This window comes from Protopterus annectens, chromosome 1.part1 (assembly GCF_019279795.1).
Source record: "Protopterus annectens isolate FY-2018-M chromosome 1.part1, PAN1.0, whole genome shotgun sequence".
NCBI lineage: Eukaryota > Metazoa > Chordata > Ceratodontiformes > Protopteridae > Protopterus > Protopterus annectens.
Genome location: NC_056726.1, coordinates 1,951,889,044 through 1,951,903,040, shown reverse-complemented (window position 1 = coordinate 1,951,903,040; position 13,997 = coordinate 1,951,889,044).

Below are 13,997 nucleotides of genomic sequence, written 5' to 3'. Positions count from 1 at the left end.
CAAAAATCTTTGTATATCCCCAGATGTCCCCTTTTCAACAGGCAGTAGCTGCACCTCCAGTCTCTGTCACAGTTCAGGCAGGCATCAAGCCCCACGTCTCTACTGAAATGGAAGATATGGGCTTTGACCCCCCCCCCCCAAAACTGTTTTGATTTTATTAATGAATACATACAGGTTTTGACCATATCTGTATTCACTGAAGATGTAATTGGAAAATCACTCTTAACCCTAAAAGTCCATTTAGAGTGAAAAAGCTGCAAAATAACCATTCATTTCAGCTGTAGTTCAGTGATGGTCATTACTCTTGGCCAATGTGTTTAGACTAGTCATCACTTGTATCATGGAGTCTATTTTACAGAAGAAAATCTAAGTGATCTTGTTGATTGACAAGAGTTTTGATCTTATTCCTGAGATAGTGGTGTCAGGTGAAGCCAATGTGTGATTATGGAAAATTATTTCTGCAACAGGCTTCTTATAAAATTGACTTAGCAGCAATGGTTAATTTTTACTGGCATAATAAACTCCGAAACTGCACATTTCAAAGACAGAGTCTGGTTTTGTAAATACGAAAGCCACTGTGATGTCATCATTGGTTAGTATACACTGGGATCTTCAAAACATTTAGCTTAAATGGATAGTATGTTTCAGAAAGTCCTTCTCCTTCATTAAATTGAAACGTGATGGTGTTGTGGTTGTGAACAGTTTCAGGTACATACTGCCTCATGGCAATCTTGGAAGGACCCTAGATGAACTCCCTGCTATTCTTACAGCCAGATTGTGACATACAACGTAAGACCAGTCATACAGCTAAATTCCTTTTGCAGACGTGGAACTTCTTGGCCCTCAGATGAGAGCTTGTTGTTGGAGATGGATACTTTTATATATAGTAACCTTAATAATGCATTGTCCCTGCTAGCTGTAGTTTCACATTATACTTTCTTAAAACATAACGTGGCAAAAATGTTGAAGTGCTAAAAATATTTCCATTGCTTTCTCTCAGATTTGGTAAAGCTGCAAAAAATATTTGCTGATGTATTATGGACAGAAGTTACAAAGTATATATCCAGGTTTTGGAGAAACAAGATAATAAGAGAGCAAGCTGTTTTCAGATACTAATGTGTTTTTATTACATCATTCTTAGGGTAAATGCGGCATAGTTAACAGGTGCTGCTTTGATGGATTTTTCATGAGTCCATTAATTAATAAATGGGAATTTAAGGATTTCCAGCAGGGAGTTAAAAGCAGGCCCTGAAAATGGGGTTACTCTTTAAGAGCAATATTTGTGCTATCTGAATAACATGCATTTGGAATATGAAGTGGCTGTTATCAGAGATGTTCCACAGACTGAGATGTCATATTTTGTCATGCAAATAAATACATGTGCTGCCTTTATCACACCACTGCCTACTGCTATGGGTATAATATAACATACAGGGAAATGTAATATATCTTTAAACTTGTTTCTGTTCTTGCAAGAGTCCTGTAGTAAACTATACAACAGTTGTTTCTGTAAGCCTGGGAAATGTTGCAAAAATAAACTTTGGGCATGTCTTAAACAAGACTAAAAATACTGCTACTAGAAATTGTAAACAGTTTTGACTTATTTAACAGCAACTTATATACAGGCAAAACATCTTACAGTCATAATTTAAGTAAAAATTGCATTAACCCTAGGAATGTATATACTTTGATGGCAGATGGGGCTAAATGTCTTCAGAAGATTAGCATTTCGATGTTTAACACTGTAGAGTTATAGTATGAATACAAACCAGCAACAGAAAAAAATGAAAGTATTGTGAAGTCAACAATGTATGATGTTCTGCATTGTGAGATTTGACAGTGTTGACCACTGTTTGCATAGTTTCTTGTTAGCAATTGTGCCAGAATGGACAACACTTTCTTAAATTGTCAGGGATGCAGATTCATGTCATCTGACTTAATTTCCCTGTAGGCAGTAGTTAAGAGTTCCACTTCTCTGACTACAGCCCATTCAGCTTGGGTTTATTTAGCAGCTCAGGCAAGTGATGGATTGGCAGGGAAGGCTGGGCTTGCCCATCCATGGGGGAGGATAGGTGCATGGATATTCCTGTCAATGATCTCTGGTGGAGATGGAGATGCTGATCTATGGGGATGTAGTCCAAAGAGGGCATAAAGGGTGGAGATGGCTGATCATCTGTAGAGGTGCGTTGAAGCATTGCACGTTCCCGTTGCCCTTGGGTGAGTCCACACAACCTGGGGAAGTAGGTGGGTCATATCAGATAGCAATAACCCCTCTGGGGAAGGTGACGTTAAGACCTCCCTGATATCCTTTGGTTCTGCTACCCCAACTTGTATCAGGTAGGTCAATAGAAGATAAGTAGAAGCTGCCAGACCCAATTATGGACAGGGATGGAGGGTACAGCACAGGGGTAGAAGGCTATAGGATAATGCAGGAGAGTGAAAAATGCTGAAAGAGTTCCATTTCCAGTTAGAAAGAAAACCCTGATGGAAGTGCTGTGAAATGAACAGAGTCGCCCATCTCTCCAAGTCTGGATACACAGTTTGAAGTATACTGTGTCCCTCTTCTTGCACCTTTATGCAGCATAATCCTTCAGCTGGATAAAAAGTCATGCATTCAACTTACTTAGAGAAAAGAATAAACTTAATGAGTACTACAAGGCAGCCTCAGCTTTTTCTTCTGTTGACAGGCCATGGGAAGTGTGCAGCTTAACCAGAGTTCAACCAAGTTTATTAAAGCAAGCTAGCACCATGACACAGAGCGAAGGCCCCATCTACAATCCAGATGTTCCAAATTCATATAACAGTTTGGATGCTGAAGGACTAGGATGGGGAAGATGATAAATGACAAGGTAATTAATAGTTTGCGTCTCTGTTTCGTGGGAGATTTATGGTTGTGTAGGCACTTGTCTGAAAGGCCTGCTGATTGTGTTAACTCACTTACACAAGAAGTTGACGCTCCTTCACAAACGATCATTGCATACCTATCCCTTGCACATGTACATGGGAATTGATAAACATAAAAGCTAAGGCAGAAACCCCTGTGATGGTCATCAAGGGATTTCCACCTTAACTTACCTAAGCTATGTCGGGAATGGCTATCTAAGATGGTCAACAGGAATAGAAGACCAAAATGTTACTAAAAAATAAGTTGAGTAAAACATAATTATTAAAGCAACGTCTAACTGCCTACTTTAACTGTGGCAGTGTGATGCATTTTAAATTAGTTTGCATTGACAGTACTTTGACAAAATAAACATACAGCAATAAATGCTGATCTGGGAAACATTAATGTTATTTTTTCCCTTTTGGGAGTCTCTTAAGTATGGGAGTAAAACTGGAGTTTGTGAGTCTAGCAGACCTGCAGTATTCTTGTATATTTACTCCTAAACAGATGTTGATTGGTTCTGTGCCTTCCTCCCACTGCATGCCTTTCCGCTGTGAGTAGTACTTAGTGAGTAATAGACAATGAATGAATGAATGGAACTCTAAGACAAAAGACGATTGACTCAGGTAGCAGCTAGCTGGGTATATAGGGCAATTTGTTACAGTCAGCAACATTTGTATTTTGGTAAGTAATAACAACTAGGGATTTTCACAATAAAACAGTATATATTTTTTTTATTTTACTGCTTATTTGTTTATTTATGTTTGTTTACTAGGGCAATGAGCTGATAACAGTGGACTGGTTTTCAGCCCAGCCAGGGTCGATACAAAGATAAAAAGATACAGCAGAAAACAACAATAATACCAGTGTGACTTCGGAGATACAAAGATAGCACAACAAAATAATTACAGCATTGCAAATGAAAGTTGTAAGAGTTGCAACTATAGCTGAGTGCAAACAATGTCTATGTATAGTGCATACACACTTACAGACCAGTAAGAAGTAAATAAATAGCACAAGAAAAAGTTTGATGGGAGATGTTAACTTGAGGGTAGAATAGGTTGAATGTTATGTTATATTTTCCCTACAACATTAAAACAATGCCTGGAGGGAAGTTTTGATCACAGAAGAAAGAGCATTCCAGTTAAAGATTTTCTTCTGTGCTATTTCTCACTGCTTCTGTGACATCTATTTTCTCTTCTGGCCATGCTTAAAAAGAATCAAGCCAAATGTCATTCCACAACTTTCTAAGCCTATGCAGCTTCATTTTGGTTCAACAAGGCAGTTTTTGCAGGGGTGATTGTTTTTCTTTTTTTCTTGTCTTGTTGTAACAGATGCAGGAGACTAAGCTCTTGAAATAATTGCTCCCACATGGCATTGCATTACCCACAGGATGGATTGTTGTCTGTGTGTGACTGTGTTTGTGCCTTGTGTCTTTTGAGGAGACTACCTGGGAACAACTTTAGCTGTAAGTCTGCTGATGGTCAAAACATTTGTTTATTTGTCTTCAGTATGAATGTTCTTGTTATTGCCATTTTGTAAAAATCACTAAAATAATCTATCAGGTAGTTGTGGATAAGTAAATAAACTAAAGTTCATTTTCCTAACTGAGTTTAGCCTGACTCGTTCATTCATGTCTAAGGTTTTATAGCGCTAACCTTTTATTTTTTGAGGCAGACTTTCTATTTTTCTTTTTATTTTACTTTATTGGTTATCATGAGACCACAGAAGTAATCAAGGGTAAAATATGCCAGCCATTTCTAAATCAGATACTTTTCAAGTCACATCCAGCATCAAACCATGCATACCTGAAAGAGGCCAAAAACAGGAAAACAGCTTCAGTCCAAACATATACGTCTGCTCTTGTTACTGTTAGGCCTAGTTTACCCTCTTCCTGTTCCACATTGCATGTGGAAGATAGGAAGATACAGAATTTAGTTCACAGTGACCCTTATGTGAACCTTGAACCCTAAGGTCTTGGCAACGTGTTACTAAACTATGCTTGCAATGGTGATGGAATCGTAGCAATATGGAATAAAGAAAACAGAGAGAGATGTGGGCTAACTTACTGCACCACACAAGTCATGGTATAAAAAATAATTTTGAGTGACAATGATCTTCCTAGCTCAAAAGCTGTATGAGTTTATTTTTTGTTTCATTTCCACGTCTATCCTATTCTATGATTACCTTTCAAATGTCCAAAATTTTGCAGAAGGTTCAGATTTTTGCCTCATATTTTCATCGGCTCCTCTAAAATGTGTGGATTTTTTTTCACAAATCACTGAGCAATGAAGTCACTAAATGGCAGACATTTGAGTTTCTTGCTTCATACCATTCAAAAAATGCATGCTTGCCAAAATAAAACCTGTCATTCCACCAACTTTCTAAGTTTATAAGGACAATATTTAAACACTGTCTGATTTGGCGCTTTATCCCCCATTACTTTTTTGTTTTGTCTAGAATTCTTGCACTTAAGAGGTTGAAAGGTATTCTCCATGCTATATACAATGTGGATAAGCAATGCACAAATTCATACAAGTGGATGTTGATTACTGTGTTAAGCATCAGAGAAAAAGCAGTGTTTTAAAAAGTGGTAATTAGGTTACACATGGGAAAAACACCTGAAATAAAACTCAAACAACCTGTGAGCTATTCTCTGTGTTTCTCTCTCATACCATTTTGTTGTACCCCATTGCTAGCTGATGTCAGCAGCTGGTACAGACAACTGCTTGTTTGATAACTGTTTGTTTAATTTGGAATGCATGCAAATGAAAATTTTCACTGATGGGTTGTCCTAATTACAGCTGCAAAGAATTCTGGGGCGTTATTTTCAAATGCCAGTGGCCAGCTTAGTGACGTGTAATTATGTAATCTGCTACGCTATATTATAAAATGAAAATTTTACAAAATCCAGAAGCCTGGCTGGCTGAAGAATAGCACCCACATGACAATTGCACAGAGCAATTGCTGTGGAAAATAATTCATCATATTCTTGAATGTTACAATTTTTTATTTTTTATTTTTTTTATTTTTATTTTAACATTTGTTGACTGGGAAAGTCCAACTAGGTTCCACAGATCCTGTTTTCAGCGGAGGCCTGGGGAGAATAGGGTGCCTGCCTTTGTTTACCAAAACCTTCATCTTGGTTCCAAAGATAAGCATGCTTTAACTCTCTTAGCACAATGTAGGTATATAAGTTACTATTTTCCTTATAACGACTATGTCTCTGTCCCTCCACGTAATTACATGAATATGCACATACATACGTAATGCGTGCACGTCTGAAGATAGGTGCATACTAACATGCATAAAATTAAAAAGCAAATCAGTGCAATATGCAATCTTGCTGAATGTGGAAAGTCCCTTCTTATTTTATCTTCTCAGTGGGGAATTCCATGCTGTTTTATCAGTCACAAAATAATAAGACTTGATTATGCCAGTGATCTGAAAAAAATCATCTAACATGACTGATTAGACATATGAAAGTCTAGCATTCTACTGACAGCAAGCATTCCTGATCTTGAATTCAAATAGAAAAAATGCACTCTGTTATTGTTGTATATTGAACACAGAATACAAATATTAATTCAAGAAGAGATTTCTCTCACTTATAAACTACTGCATCTTGAGTAGAGTCCACACTGGGCCCATAAAAAAGAAATATCTCAATATGCCCTAAGACCAGATTTGTGCCAAGGACAGAATGACAGTTGACTAAAAACAAATGACTGTAATCCATTTTAATGAAATTGCACCACAATATAAATTGTACATATTTTTGTAGTAAGATAAGCCTCCTTCCACCCCCACATTATTATTATATTCCCACTCTAGGGTCCTAAGGTCAAACAACCATGGAAGAAGATAGATATATTTGAGGATAAACACCCACATATTTTCCTTTACTGCAAGAATGTGCAAACTTATAGTGAGAATATATTTCTAAACTGTTTGTGGTATCCTAATAATGGCATGGGACTACAGCGTGCATTCAGCTTACCAACATGAATCCTCTAAGATCATATTATTATGTAGCCTTTAGACTGAAAAGACCTATCCTTGGCTTAGTTAGGGAAAAAAATCTTTCCAAAAGAATGCCCAGCCAATGGGAACTAATCACCTCAACAGATCAGAAAGAAGCAAAACTTTGCTCACCTTAATACATAGATGCTTGAATATTTAACCCCTGTTTATGAATGCAATTTTTGCAGAGATAACATTACTCATCATAATTTCCCCAAATACTCAGTGTACCATGTAAACCAATGCGTTCAATGTTGTTGTGTCTTTCGGCTTTTCCCGGTTAGGGGTTGCCACAGCGGAACTCCGGTCCGCTAATGATTGGCAGTAGATTTTTACGTGCTGAGTTGCTGGCCCTGACGCACAACCTTCAATGAAGGTACGCCCATTCACGCATGTCTCCACACAGAAGACGCTCTAGCTGAGAATCGAACAGGACAACGTCTTATTGTGAGGCGACAACGCTACTGCAGCACCACCACCGCAGTATAAACCAGTGTGTTCAATATATTATATTATTTCTACTTTTTGAGATACTATAAACCAGTGTGTTCAATATTTTATATTATTTCTACTTTTTGAGATACTGTAATGTGCATTACTTTTCAAGCACAAAGATGGATAATTTGCATACCTGTTTTGTGTTAATTTACTTAAATTTCATACCACAATTGTTTATACTGAGTTTATGCTGTACCACTAGGGTTTACATAAAGTTCATACCAACTTTAAATGTGTCATTTCAAGACTGTTTAAAAATATTGTGATGTGCAGATTGAGAGACATTTATGTGCCTTCTAGGTTGAGTTGTGGCTGAAAGGGTCTTCGTACCAATCTACTCAGTTAACAAAGAAAAAAGAAAAAGTAGCAGTACTAGAGCAGTGCACATAGCTAAATAGCTGAGAAACTTCTTTGAAATGCAGCCTGTCTGGGCAGCTGAACTAAATGAACTGGGGGCTGAGGCCTTTAACTAAACGTATTTCAAACAGAATGCTTATTTCATGAGGTTACCAGATAGGTTCCTTCGTGGTTAATTGTTTAATAGTAAAGAGTATCTTGCATTTACACAGACTAGTCATCAATAAAAACAGAAGTGGTGTTTCAGTACACAGCAAAAATTTAATTCTATACTTCCACTAATGACAACAGACCCATAATGAATGCCTCTGTCTCTTGTCCCCAAACAGAAATACTTCAATCTGTTACTTGATCATTGCCTGTACTCATAGAAACATACAGAAAACAAGTTGATAAGTATTTCATCAGTTCAGCTTGGGATTCAAGTTATCATATTTGTTCACTAAAGAAATCAGAAAAGTAGCTCATACAGGGGCATAAAGGAATGAAGTCCTGACTACGGCCCAAGCTACTCAAGTTTGATTGGCAACTTTTCCGACTTGGGAGCATGAAAAAAATGGCAGGGAGCATGAGCATGCCTTTCCTGGGAAGTAAGGTTTGTGCTGGCATAGACAGGTCACTCCTCAAGCCCTGGTGGAGGTCAGGACTTGGAACAATTGTTGGGCATATCGGAGGACTGTGGCAGCATGGCCATCAGGCCAGGAGCATACATGTTCACAGATGGCTAGTCCTCTTTGTCTGATGCAGCCTGCAAATATGAAGTCAGCAAGGTTGGGGTGGGGCATAAGAAGAGTCTCAGCATGCACAACTGTGTATACCATGTTGCTATCTTCAGGATTTTCTCCACCTTACAACTGGGTGGCTTCTTTTCCCCTTCCCACCACACCTAAGATGGTTTCTTCTGGGAGGATACCAGTGGCCACCAGCAATACCCCTATTCCCTTTCCCTTCATTGGGGCAGCTCGACCCAGGGAGTTAGTATCAGACAAGGAATATAGGATGCTGAATAGCAGATGGTCAGCTGGGGTGTGCACAAAGGAAAACAAAAAAAAGCCAAAAAGCAACAGGGATCAGTGTACTTGCTCCAAGGTTTAGCTTTTCACTCCCCAGTGTTTCTTAAAATTCTGCCCAGAATACATAAGTTATATAAGAAGCTGAAAAAATGGTTTTAAGATTTATATACCTTTCCAATGGCAACTCGTAGGAAGATTGAGACATGATAATGCAAGCCCTGGAAGCCCCAAAAATTAAGTGAAAGTCTTCTAAAATAAAGTGTGAAAACTCATTATTACACCTTAAAATTGCTCTTTGTTGGGGGGGGGGGGGGTAAAATCCTTCCTGTATTCCAGATGTGGAGAGCTGCTTCCCCACATGCCTACTGCTTATATATGTAAGTAAGAGATCACTATACCACAGAAAAGAGGGTGATTCGCTTAAACACAGCAATTTTGGCTTTAGTATATATTTCCCCTTTTATAGCACTTAAACATTCACAGTTCCAAGGGGCACACTTATGGTACTCAAATGTACAATGGGAACTACTTTCCAATTGTTGTCTGACCTTAAAGAAAACCACCTGGCTACCTGTAGCAGTAATTGTCTTACTACTACTAAGCTAATTAATGTGTCCTTAAGGAACTAATTTACTATAAAAAGCTCTTCTTATGCTTTTCTATCATCAGGTTTTTAACCTTCTGTATAGAACTTCTTATTATAGAGTAAGTGCTTAGACCGTGTTAACAACTGATGCAAGGATAATGGTCTCAAATTAAATGTAAATATTGTAACATAGTTTATTTTGGTAAACAAAATAGTTTCACTTACCATATTGGAGATGTACCCCTGAAGTTAGACACTGTTGCAAGGGATCTGTGCTTCTTCCTACTTTATTACTTTACTTAGTTTTTTGCTGCACATCCTTAAAGTGTTCAGTTGCATTTAATCTGCTGTATGTATTACTGCTTGTTAGTAGTCTAATTAAGTTGCAACTGTTATTCTAAGCCTCTTAGCCTTGATTTAAGCACTTGGACTTCAAACTAGTTATCTTACATAAGGAAGGTTTGTCATCTACACTTTTGTGGCAAGAAAGGTAGCTTGCACCTTCTGAACTGGGAATTGTTGGTTGAAGGCTTATTGTATCTGTTATTCTAGAAGTGTTTTAGTTTTGGTTTAAGTGCTTGGGGCTTACATTAAGAAGGTTTGTGGTCCACACTCTTGTAGGAGGAGAGGGTAGCCTCTGCACTTCTGAGCTGGGAATTGTTGGTGATGGTTATTGTGCCTGTTATTCTAAGTGCCTTTGTTCTGATTTAAATTCTTGGGCTCCAAACCAGTTATTTTACATTAAGAAAGTTTGTGGTCTATACTCTTGTGGCAGGAGAGGATAGCCTACACCCTTCTGAGCTGGGAATTGCTGGCTGAAGCCTTATTGTGTGTGTTATTCTAAAAGTGTCTTAGTTCTGGTTTAAGCACTTGGACTTCAAACCAGTTATTTTACATTAGGAAAGTTTGTGGTCTACACCCTTGTGAAATTACTGTCTAGACTAATTTTTTAACTACTAGAGCATATAGTTTGCTTATAGATGAGCACTGGTCATGAAGTTCCTTGTCTTATTGATGTGTTCAATATTTAAGCTTTCCTCACTCCTCCCTAGTAGATCAGTAGCCATGGATATGCACTTCCCAACTCTCTCTCTCTCTCTCTCTCTCTCTCTCTCTGTCTGTGGCCTGTCTGGTTGAGAAGGGTATTCTAAGGTATTGTAGAAATTGCCTTATTTACACTGACAACCCACTTATTCTTAATAAAACAGAAACGGTATGCAGGAGGTGTAAATACATTTTAACACTGGAAGCAAAACTCTCTCATACAACCAAAACTAATCATATAGAGGTTGTCAGTGACACCTGCACTATGCCTACTGCACAGGATAAGGATCCTACACATAAAACTAATTATGCTGTGGCACTTAGAGGTAGCCTTCCTAAAACACAGTCACCTCCTGCACAGAGCAATCAAAGAAAGGGTCCTCAGCCATCAAGTAAACATTCAGTTAAAACACCACCCGCAACTATACATAGTAACACTATATCTAGTACCTCTATTGCTAAGCTCTTAAGGCAAACCAGCACACAGCCAAATTTCCTGGGCATTGGTGATTCTGTACTGAGGCACACTGATGTCTCCCTCACCAGACTGATTAAGGAGAGAGTCACGGTTAGCTGCCTTTCCAGGGCTAGGATTTGTCAAGTCACACAGGCACTCAGGTCATTGAACCACATTTACCAGTATGACTCTGTCATAGTCCATGTGGATGTTAATGACCTGAGACATACCCCCCTTGACTATATGAAGTGAGGCATGATCAAGCTTACTGATTATATGTCTCAGGCAGGTATAAGCCTGGAACTGAACAGCATACTACCTTCTCCAAGGATGATGCCACATTACCAACAGAAAATGATTAATTTTAACAATTGGCTTAGGTTCTGGTGTCAGTCCCAGGGGGATACAATATTTGATGGCCTGGGAAGACATGGTTGAAAGGCCACGCTGCTTTGCCAGGTCTGTCTGTTCTTATCCTTTCTAGGCTTTTGGATAGTGGCAAAGATCTTTTCCACTCCCATAGTGCCTTTTTAGGCAATGCCAAACTGATAAACCTACCAACCTAACTGAAAATATGAAGGAATATCTGAAGGTTGTACCACTCAATGCTAGAAGTCTTAACAAGAAACCCCACTCTATGCAAGCCTTCCTCTCCCTGGAAAGTATAGACCTCTGTGTAGTAATGGAGACATGGATTAAAGTCACTGAGATTGCCCCAGCAGTGCAAGATTATAATACCTTTCACACCTTTAGACCAGCTAGTGCACAGGAGGGAACTAAAGTTGTAGGAGTCTCAGTCTGTATTAGAAACAATCTCACATCCAGACTAGTTAAAGTGTATGACCCACTGGAACTGATATATGTGCAACTCACCATAAACAGGGTGTCATACCATATCCTTGCAACCTATAGGTCCCCCTCCATGTCCCAGGAAACCCATACTACCTATCTCAATGTACTAGAGTCCCCGACTGTTCAACCTAAAATGATATTCATGGGGAATCTCAACTACCCCTCTATAGATTGGGAATACTACACTACTTATAATGCACAAGTACAGTGATTCCTAAACTTTGTTAATACCAATGGTGATGAAAGGATATACTGCCAGTACAGCTAGCTGGAATTTTGTAAATAATTATATATCATTGGGTGAATATCGAAATGATTTATATAAGATGCTTGTGTTACAAATGTATTAGAACTGTATGTCATGTGTATATCAAACTGCCCTGTACAAATGTTTGTGTTGAAAAGGTATTTTGTAAAGTGTTGCTGCTTAAAATGTATCCACAGTGTGCCTTACTGGAAGAGAACAGAAATGTACATGCGCTATTGTAACTGTTTAAATGTATACATCAACAGAGGAAAGTGGAGGGTTAACATCATTCCAGCAAACTTTAGAAAAATAACTGAAATTAAATGACTTTACAGGCTGTGCAATAAAAGACGCTGTCTCTCAGGTTTTTAGTGCAGCTAGAGACACAGAGTTTGTATTAAGAAGCTTTCTGTATTGCCCTTGGAGTGAACTAATTGCTACTTTTGAAGCATGAAAGAATGCAATTGTTTTATGACTTCCAGCATCTGCCAAAGATCAGAGGGAAAACCCAAGTCCGTATATTTTTACAGGTAGATGCTAAATGCTGCCAGCTTCTAGCAATAGGGGGGTTAGCCTGGGAACAATAAGTCAGATGACCAGAAATTATGTCATTCTGCAAGCTATCCCAGCAGTAATGTTTTAGATATTAATTTGAGAAGTCTCTTAGTGAGACAGAGCATTCTGTATTCTGTCTTGGACCATTCACCGCATCTCTTTTCCTCTAATAGTAAGTTTCTAGGGAACAGTATTATTCTCTTAGATTCAGTCAGGAATATAATGAAGCTTAGTTTAGATGTTTTTTCTTAATTGTGTGAGCCTGTACTGCAATGTTATTTTAAATATTTCCTGTAGTTTTGAACTCTGATGTCACTGTGAATATATATTTAGTATTGTCTTGTTCTTTAATTATTTATTATTAAATATATTTAAACATTTCCTTGTGGCTGATCTTTGTAGAGATATTTAAGTTCTGAGAGTATCTGCATATTTATTTGGTGACACTGTGTGGGCCACTCCTAACAGCCTTGCTCTTGGTCAAACTTCCATTTGTATTAATATTAATATTGCATAGTAACATTAGACTCCCTTTGTTAAGGGCTTTAAAGTAGCTGATAAGGAGTGACTGGTGGCAGTGGAAACTACCTCATAGTTTGGGCAGAAGGGGGCATAGCCAGTCTTTCCCAGGTGTGTGCGTGTGTGTGTGTGTGTGTGTGTGTGTGTGTGTGTGTGTGTGTGTGTATAAATCATACCTGAAAAAGTGTGTGTGTCAGCTACTTGGGCAGGGGCATGAAGCACTGGTTGGATAGAGAGGGTGCTGGAGGTCTTGGCTTGGTCAATCAGCTGAGATCTCAACTCTATAGCTGTGCCAGTGGGGGTCTTATTGGGGATCTGGAGGAAGAGGGAGAAACAACCCCCAGACTGACTTTAGTCTCTGTGTGCTGTTAAGGTTAATTGCACTTGATGCAGAGAGCTACATCTGGAAATACTGTGTAAGTACTTGTTATCCTCCCAGTGAACGTCCATTCTCTTACCAGGGGTACAGACATCCTTGACTTTGTACTCACGAGTAAAGGAGGGCCAATGTTCTTCACCTAATGAAATATCTTCTCTTGTCAGATCTTATCATAAGGCAACATTACTTAAAATAAAAAATAAAGCCAGGCATGCAGTGAAACCAAAAACCTTTAAGAACTATTCCAAGGTTAACCTCTCTCTACCAAGCAACATCTTGGCTAAATTCCAATCACCCCCAAATCCAGTAAACACCATAGCATACACTGAGCTATTTACAAAATCTATGTACAACCACATTAATAGCTGTATAGAGCAAGCTGTGGCCACTCACATTAAGAAAAAGACAAACTCAAGCGACAAGCCACCCTGGTGGAATCTGGTGGTATCAATCAGTTATGTAACTAAAGAAAAAAGCTTGGCCAAGCCAAGGAGGAACAAAGCCATACATACTAAAAGCCCCTTAAGCAATCTAAACAGGCAACTAAGAGGGTAACTTAATACTTCAAAGGCTAAATTTGAAG